Source organism: Salmo trutta, chromosome 22 (assembly GCF_901001165.1).
Source record: "Salmo trutta chromosome 22, fSalTru1.1, whole genome shotgun sequence".
Lineage (NCBI taxonomy): Eukaryota > Metazoa > Chordata > Actinopteri > Salmoniformes > Salmonidae > Salmo > Salmo trutta.
In genome coordinates this window covers 36806018-36814648 of record NC_042978.1, presented here as the reverse complement: position 1 = coordinate 36814648, position 8631 = coordinate 36806018, and the positions used below count along the sequence as shown (strand labels likewise).

Here is an 8631-nt window from a genome sequence, read left to right as displayed (position 1 = left end):
GTTGTGCCTTTTTCTCTCGACACATAGTGTTGTGTGTTCCTTCCAAACAACTCAATTGTAGATTCATCTGTCCACAGAATATTTTGCCAGTAGCGCTGTAGAACATCCAGGTGCACTTTGGCAAACTACAGATTTGCGCAATGTTTTTTTGGACAGCAGTGACTTCTTCCGTGGTGTCCTCCCGTGTTTTACGTATCGTAGACTCGTCAACAGAAGTGTTAGCATGTCCCAGAGATTTCTGTAAGTCTTTAGCTGACACTCTAGGATTCTTCTTAACCTCATTGAGCATTCTGCGCTATGCTCTTGCAGTCATCTTTGCAGGGCGGCCACTCCTAGGGAGAGTAGCAACAGCGCTGAACTTTCTCCATTTATAGACAGTTTGTCTTAGCGTGGACTGATAAGCATCAAGGCTTTTAGAGATACTTTTGTAACCCTTTCCAGCTTTATGCAAGTCAACTAGTCTTAATCTTAGGTCTTCTGAGATCTCTTTTGTTCGAGGCATGGTTCACATCAGGCAATGCTTCTTGTGAATAGCAAACTCAAATTTTGTGACAGTTTTTTATAGGGCAAGGCAGCTCTAACCAACATCTCCAATCTGGTCTCATTGATTGGACTCCAGGTTAGCTGACTCCTGACTCCAATTCGTTTTTGGAGGAGTCATTAGCCTAGGGGTTCACATACTTTTTCCAACCTACACAGTGAATGTTTAAATGATGTATTCAATATAGACAAGAAAAATACAATAATTTCTGTGTTATTAGTTTAAGTACACTCTGTTTGTCTATCGTTGTGACTTAGATTAAGATCAGATCAAATTTGATGACCAATTTATGCAGAAATCCAGGTAATTCCAAAGAGTTCACATACTTTTTCTTGCCACTGTAGGTGCATTTTGGCAAACGCCAACCAGGATGCCATGTGACTTTTACCCAGGAGTTGCTTCCGCCTGGCCACTCCACCATAAAGGTCTGATAGGTGGAGTGCTGCAGAGATGTTTGTCCTTATGGAAGGTTCTCCCATCTCCACAGAGGAACTCTGGAGATCTGTCAGAATGGCCATCTGGTTCTTGGTCACCTCCCTGACCAAGGCCATTCTCCCCTGATTGCTCAGTTTGGCCGGGCGGACAGTTCTATGAAGATTCTTGGTGGTTCCAGACTTCTTCCATTTAAGAATGATGAAGAAAACTGTGTTCTTGGGGACCTTCAATGCTGCAGAATTGTTTCGGTACCCTTCCCCAGATCTGTGCCTCGACACAATCCTGTCTCGGGACTCTACTGACAATTCCTTTGACCTCATGGCTTGGACATGCACTGTCAACTATGGGATGTTCTATAGACAGGTGTGCACATTTCCATGTCCAATCAATTTAATTTACCAGAGGTGGACTCCAATCAAGTTGTAGAAACATCTTAAGGATGATCAATGGAAACAGGATGCACCTGAGCTCAATTTCAAATCTCATAACAAAGGGTCTGAATACTTATGTAAATAAGGTATTTCTGTTTTTGAATTTTATATAAATGTGCTAAAATGTCTAAAAACATGTTTTTGCTTTGTCATTAGGGAGTATTGTGTGTAGATTCATTTTTTTATTCATTTTGGAATAAGGCTGTAATGTAACAAAATGTAGAAAAAGTCATGAGGTATGAATATTTTCCGAATGCACAGTAGATGGAGCCCCATCTGTGCAAAAGCCCACCATTCAATCCCATGGAATCAGTTTGTCAATGTCGCCATGCAGCACACTGAACATCCCCTATGCTGTTTCATGCTCGGGAATCGTGAGACAGAACAATATGTCATCGTGAATAGCATCCCCTGACATGATAGCGAACAAAAGTCAATGCATGAGTATCTCGCCCTTCACAGCTAACATCCCTTTGGAGAGCATAAGCTGGGGAGTTTTTGAGTCAGTCAGAGTTTCCTCTTGATTGCTAGCAACAGCATGAGTCCTTTGTTTAACAGTGTCATCTGACAAAGGTATTGACGTGAGTTTCCGTGCCTCTGCCACCCCACACATTGTTTTCACTATATATTTGGTGGCCAGTAATATCAGTCTCTTCAATAGCGTGTGGTTTCATAGTGTAGTGGGCCTAGCCATTCACCGTGGGAATGATTCAAGTGCAACGGTGGCATTTTGCCATGATCAAAGGGCGCTCACTGATTGAATTTTATCTTTTAGATTTGAATAATTTTCATTTAGATTTTTAAGGTTAACCACATTACAATGATTTTGAGATACAAAGACGATATTATAATAAATACAATACCAGTCAAACGTTTGGACACACCTACTCATTCAAGGGTGTTTTTTATTTTTACTATCTTCTACATCGTAGAATAATAATGAAGACATCAAAACTATGAAATAACACATATGGAATCATGTAGTAACCAAAAAACTGCTCAACAAATCAAAATATATTTTAGATTCTTCAAAGTAGCCACCCTTTACCTTGATGACAGCTTTGCACACTCTAGGCATTATCTCAACCAGCTTCACCTGGAATGCTTTTCCAAGAGTCTTAATAAAGGAGTTCCCACATATGCTGAGCACTTGTTGGAGGCATTTCCCTCACTCTACGGTCCAACTCACCCCAAACCATCTCAATTGGGTTGAGGTCAGGTGATTGTAGAGGCCAGGTCGTCTGATGCAGCACTCCATCACACTACTTCTTGGTCAAATAGCCTTTTCATAGCCTGGAGGTGTGTTGGGTCATTGTCCTGTTGAAAAACAAATGATTGTCCCACTAAGCGCAAACCAGATGGGATTGCATATCGCTGCAGAATGCTGTGGTAGCCATGCTGGTTAAGTGTGCCTTGAATTCTAAATAAATCACAGACAGTGTCACCAGCAAAGCACCGCCACACCATCATCACACCTCCTCCTCCATGCTTCACGGTGGGAACCACACATGCGTAGATCATCTGTTTACCTGCTCTGCGTCTCACAAAGACACAGCGGTTGGAACCAAAAATCTCAAATTTGGACTCATCAGACCAAAGGACAGATTTCCACTGGTCTAATGTTCATTGCTCATGTTCCTTGTCCCAAGCAAGTCTCTTCTTATTATTGGTGTCCTTTAGTAGTGGTTTCTTTGCAGCAATTTGACCATGAAGGCCTGATTCACAGTCTCAATTGAACAGTTGATGTTGAAATGTGTCTGTCACTTGAACTCTGTGAAGCATTTATTTGGGCTGCAATTTCTGAGGCTGGTAACTCTAATGAACTTATCCTCTGCAGCAGGGGTAACTCTGGGTCTTCCGTTCCTGTGGTGGTCCTCATGAGAGCCAGTTTCATCATAGCGCTTGATGGTTTTTGCAACAGCACTTCAATAAACGTTAAAAGTTCTTGAAAATTTCCAGGATTGACTGACCTTCATGTCTTAAAGTAATGATGGACTGTCATTTGGCTTTGCTTATTTGAGCTGTTCTTGCCATAATATGGACTTGGTCTTTTACCAAATATGACAATCTTCTGTATGCTATCCCTACATTGTCACAACACAAACTCAAATGCATTAAGAAGGAAAGAAATTCCACAAATTAACTTTTAACAAGGCACACCTGTTAGTTGAAATGCATTCCAAGAGTATGCAAAGCTGTCATCAAGACAAAGGGTGGCTACTTTAAGAATCTCAAATATATTTTGATTTGATTAACACTTTTTTGGTTAATATGTGATTCCATATGTGTTATTTCATAGTTTTGATGTCTTCACTATTATTGTACAATGTAGAAAATAGTACAAATAAAGAAAAATCCTTGAATGAGTAGGTGTGGCCAAACTTTTGACTGGTACTGTAAATTGTATAATTATTATTTTTTATAGGATTATGGAAATTCTCCCTCGACCCCATTTTTTCATATCAGGAGACCGCACATGGGGTCGCGACCCCTAGTTTGGGAACCACTGGTTTAGTCAGAGAGAGAAAGGTGTCATTGGCTGCTTATTGGGTATGGAGGAGCTAGTAGTGTGTCTGTGTGTATTCAAACTTTAGGACACAGACACACCAATAGTGCACACACACACAAAGTCCCCCCTCCCAACACTCACTGTATCTTCTTGCTCCTTTGTTGAGCAGCAGCAGTGTGCTGTTCTGTGTATTAAGAAAGACTCATGACTGTAAGGCACATGAAAGAACCATGAGTTAGTGCTCACTCATCAGAGAGAGGAAACATCCCCATCCAGAGCACAACCACCAGGTTACATCCCAAATGGCACCCTATTCCCTATATAGTACACTACGTTTGACCAAAGCACTATGGGCCGTGGTCAAAAGTATAGTGCACTACACAGGGAATAGGGTGCTATTTGGGATGCAGCCCCAGTGTAGAGGTCAGTGGTAGAGCTGATCACAGAAAGGGTGAGGAGAGGAGAGAGGGACACGACAGAACGGACAGCAAGATCAAAAGAACCCCATCATAGAAGAATACAAAATCTCCTAGAAATCCCCGCTATAAAAACAGATGAAAGAAAGAGAAAGAAAGAGTGACGATACCAGGTTAACAAAGTTATGGTTGATGTCTTACCTCAAAGCCCAGTCCCATGCTCACGTTTTGCTCTGATCCAGTGTGCATTATAAAACAGAATATGAAATAAATCGGTCAAGGGCATGGATAGAACCTACAGAACTGCACGTCACTTGAATGGCCTGTATCTATGATCTGTTTGTATCTGTATCTTTGGTCAACTGAGGGACCTGAGTTTTTGCTTTGTAAGTAGCCTCTACCATCTACAGTAGCTAGAATTGATTTCTTATTAGAAATGTGTCAGACTGTTGACATTTAACCATTGTAATTACTATATGTCGCATAACTAATATGTCAGCATAGGTGGTTAAATGTCACTTTGACATATTCTAATGAGGCCGTGTTGATACTAGTCTATGGATTGTCTGACTCACTATATGTTCTGTTCCCATGATGTCACTGTGTAATTGTTGGGCCATGATGACGTCATTCAGAATGTTGACCTATCACAGATATTAGTGTAGGGAGTGGATCGTGTCTCAGACTCAAAGCAGCTAGCGTCTCTCTCTCTCTCTCTCTCTCTCTCTCTCTCTCTCTCTCTCTCTCTCTCTCTCTCTCTCTCTCTCTCTCTCTCTCTCTCTCTCTCTCTCTCAAAAGGGAAGAAGACAAGAGGTAATAAAATACCTTTCCATTCGCTTCCAAACTCTCTCCTCCTGATTTATAACGTAGCCTACTCCTGAGAACATTTTTACAACATGGTTCTGAATAGTTGTTGTTTTTATAATGGTCTGGTCTGTATCATGAGGAATCTGATGGATTGTAGGCTACCACCATCATTAGAGGTATGTATGGAGATGTAGGTTTGGATGCCCTGAAACATCTTCATTCCTATTTTATAACTGTACACAAATTATATCCCAAACCAAAAAAATACTATATTATACTATGGTCTAAATGCTGTAGTATTACTATATTTATATACTATAGTATTCACTGCAGGTTTTTTGCAAACTTTACTGTTGTATTTACTGTAATATACTGTAGTCAGGGTTGAGAGTAACAGATTACATGTAATCCATTACATGTAAGGGATTACAAAACCGTTAACTGTAATCCATTACGTTACCAGCAAAAATATTGTAATCAGATTACTGATACTTTTGAAAAAATAGATGATTACTTAGATGATTACTTTTAAATTCATATAGGTTGTTCGCAAAAAGTTGCATGTTTAAATTTGTTTCACCTGAGCGTGTCTCACCACAAGTCAGAGACCACTATGATGACACACCAGATGTGTTTGATGTATCGTGGGAAAAGAGCAGGAATAAGCTTTTGTAGGCTACAGTCCAAGCTATGTCTTCCAAAGGTGCGACTGCTGTCGACATCCAAAGATTATACAACTTCAATAAATACTTGGAGGTAAGGATGGCAGCAGTGGTGTAGTCTACGGCGATACGCATATCACTTATTATTGATATCTACATAGCGCATTGATGTGAATCACACTGCTGCTCTCTCATTTAAATATTTGCACCTTACAGATTGTGGTTGTTGTGGATGGCTGTTCACAAATCTAAATGTGTATTTGAACCCAAATATTTTTGAATTCAAGAAGTTTAAGCTGCCCATCAATCATTATTTTTGAAACTGGTGGACAGCCAGTGAAAAATGCTCTCTTGCAACAGCTGAATAGTGCAGATCACAGCCTATGGAATAAGAGTGGGGCTTTTATTGCTCAATCTAATTAATGCTTATAAAAATAAAAAAAATTGACACATGCTCAAACTTGCACACTTTTGATACAGTTAAAGGGGCAATCTGTAGTTGCTACATACATTTTTGGACTTAGAAATTAGATATATTAATGTAAAGATATAATTTAATCGTATTATTATATGTAGTAGAAGTGATGGGTTAGAAGAAGCCTACATAACCAACCCATAAAGTAAAATGTAACAGCCATATATGGCCAGCTATGTAAACTTTAACATTGATTTATCCTGCAATAGATGTCGATCAATTGGTAACATATATTTTTGTCTTCTAATGCCTCGTTACTGAGTTTATGTAATCCAAAAGTTACATTACTGATTACGTTTTTGGACAGTTAGCTAGTAACTGTAATGGATTACATTTAGAAAGTAACCTACCCAACCCTGAGTGTAGTATTTAAACTGAACTATAGTATACTGCTCAAAAAAATAAAGGGAACACTTAAACAACACATCCTAGATCTGAATGAAAGAAATAATCTTATTAAATACTTTTTTCTTTACATAGTTGAATGTGCTGACAACAAAATCACACAAAAATAATCAATGGAAATCCAATTTATCAACCCATGGAGGTCTGGATTTGGAGTCACACTCAAAATTAAAGTGGAAAACCACACTACAGGCTGATCCAACTTTGATGTAATGTCCTTAAAACAAGTCAAAATGAGGCTCAGTAGTGTGTGTGGCCTCCACGTGCCTGTATGACCTCCCTACAACGCCTGGGCATGCTCCTGATGAGGTGGCGGATGGTCTCCTGAGGGATCTCCTCCCAGACCTGGACTAAAGCATCCGCCAACTCCTGGACAGTCTGTGGTGCAACGTGGCGTTGGTGGATGGAGCGAGACATGATGTCCCAGATGTGCTCAATTGGATTCAGGTCTGGGGAACGGGCGGGCCAGTCCATAGCATCAATGCCTTCCTCTTGCAGGAACTGCTGACACACTCCAGCCACATGAGGTCTAGCATTGTCTTGCATTGTCTTGCATTAGGAGGAACCCAGGACCAACCGCACCAGCATATGGTCTCACAAGGGGTCTGAGGATCTCATCTCGGTACCTAATGGCAGTCAGGCTACCTCTGGCGAGCACATGGAGGGCTGTGCGGCCCCCCAAAGAAATGCCACCCCACACCATGACTGACCCACCGCCAAACCGGTCATGCTGGAGGATGTTGCAGGCAGCAGAACGTTCTCCACAGCGTCTCCAGACTCTGTCACCTCTGTCACGTGCTCAGTGTGAACCTGCTTTCATCTGTGAAGAGCACAGGGCGCCAGTGGCAAATTTGCCAATCTTGGTGTTCTCTGGCAAATGCCAAACGTCCTGCACGGTGTTGGGCTGTAAGCACAACCCCCACCTGTGGACGTCGGGCCCTCATACCACCCTCATGGAGTCTGTTTCTGACCGTTTGAGCAGACACATGCACATTTGTGGCCTGCTGGAGGTCATTTTGCAGGGCTCTGGCAGTGCTTCTCCTGCTCCTCCTTGCACAAAGGCGGAGGTAGTGGTCCTGCTGCTGGGTTGTTGCCCTCCTACGGCCTCCTCCACGTCTCCTGATGTACTGGCCTGTCTCCTGGTAGCGCCTCCATGCTCTGGACACTACGCTGACAGACACAGCAAACCTTCTTGCCACAGCTCGCATTGATGTGCCATCCTGGATGAGCTGCACTACCTGAGCCACTTGAGTGAAAGCACCGCCAGCATTCAAAAGTGACCAAAACATCAGCCAGGAAGCATAGGAACTGAGAAGTGGTCTGTGGTCCCCACCTGCAGAACCACCCCTTTATTGGGGGTGTCTTGCTAATTGCCTATAATTTCCACCTGTTGTCTATTCCATTTACACAACAGCATGTGAAATTTATTGTCAATCAGTGTTGCTTCCTAAGTGGACAGTTTGATTTCACAGAAGTGTGATTGACTTGGAGTTACATTGTGTTGTTTATTAAGTGTTCCTTTTATTTTTTTGAGCAGGGTATAAATACTATAGTGAAAGAAAACTGTAGTATATACTGTAATATTTACTGTAGTGTTTTTGAGGACATTACCGTAGTATTTACACTTGTGTTTTGTTTTATTATCTTTTCCATGTGGAGGCTTTCTCCCTGAGGAAACCTACTGGAGAAACACTAAAAGATAACATTTTCCATAACCTGTAGGTAGGACTGGGGTCTGAACAGATAGTTCAGAGCTCATGCTCTTTTCTATAACCTGTATGGAAGACAATATGTTCTATACCTGACATGTAGGTTTTTCACATATGTGTGGCACAAATTGGGATATGGGGGAGGGGAATGGGAAGGGTACAGTGCCTTCAGAAAATATTCATACCCCTTGACTTATTCCGCATTTTGTTGTGTTATAGCCTGAATTCAAAATTGATTAAA

At 41.4% G+C, this 8631-nt stretch overlaps 1 non-coding gene across 1 annotated transcript; it reads right to left on the bottom strand.

The window, feature by feature from the left end:
- Positions 1-8336: 8336 nt before the first annotated feature.
- LOC115159024 (U7 small nuclear RNA) lies at positions 8337-8389 on the bottom strand. The gene has a single exon (XR_003868819.1). It is a non-coding gene; the product is annotated as a U7 small nuclear RNA (small nuclear RNA).
- Between the last annotated feature and the right edge of the window lie 242 nt (positions 8390-8631).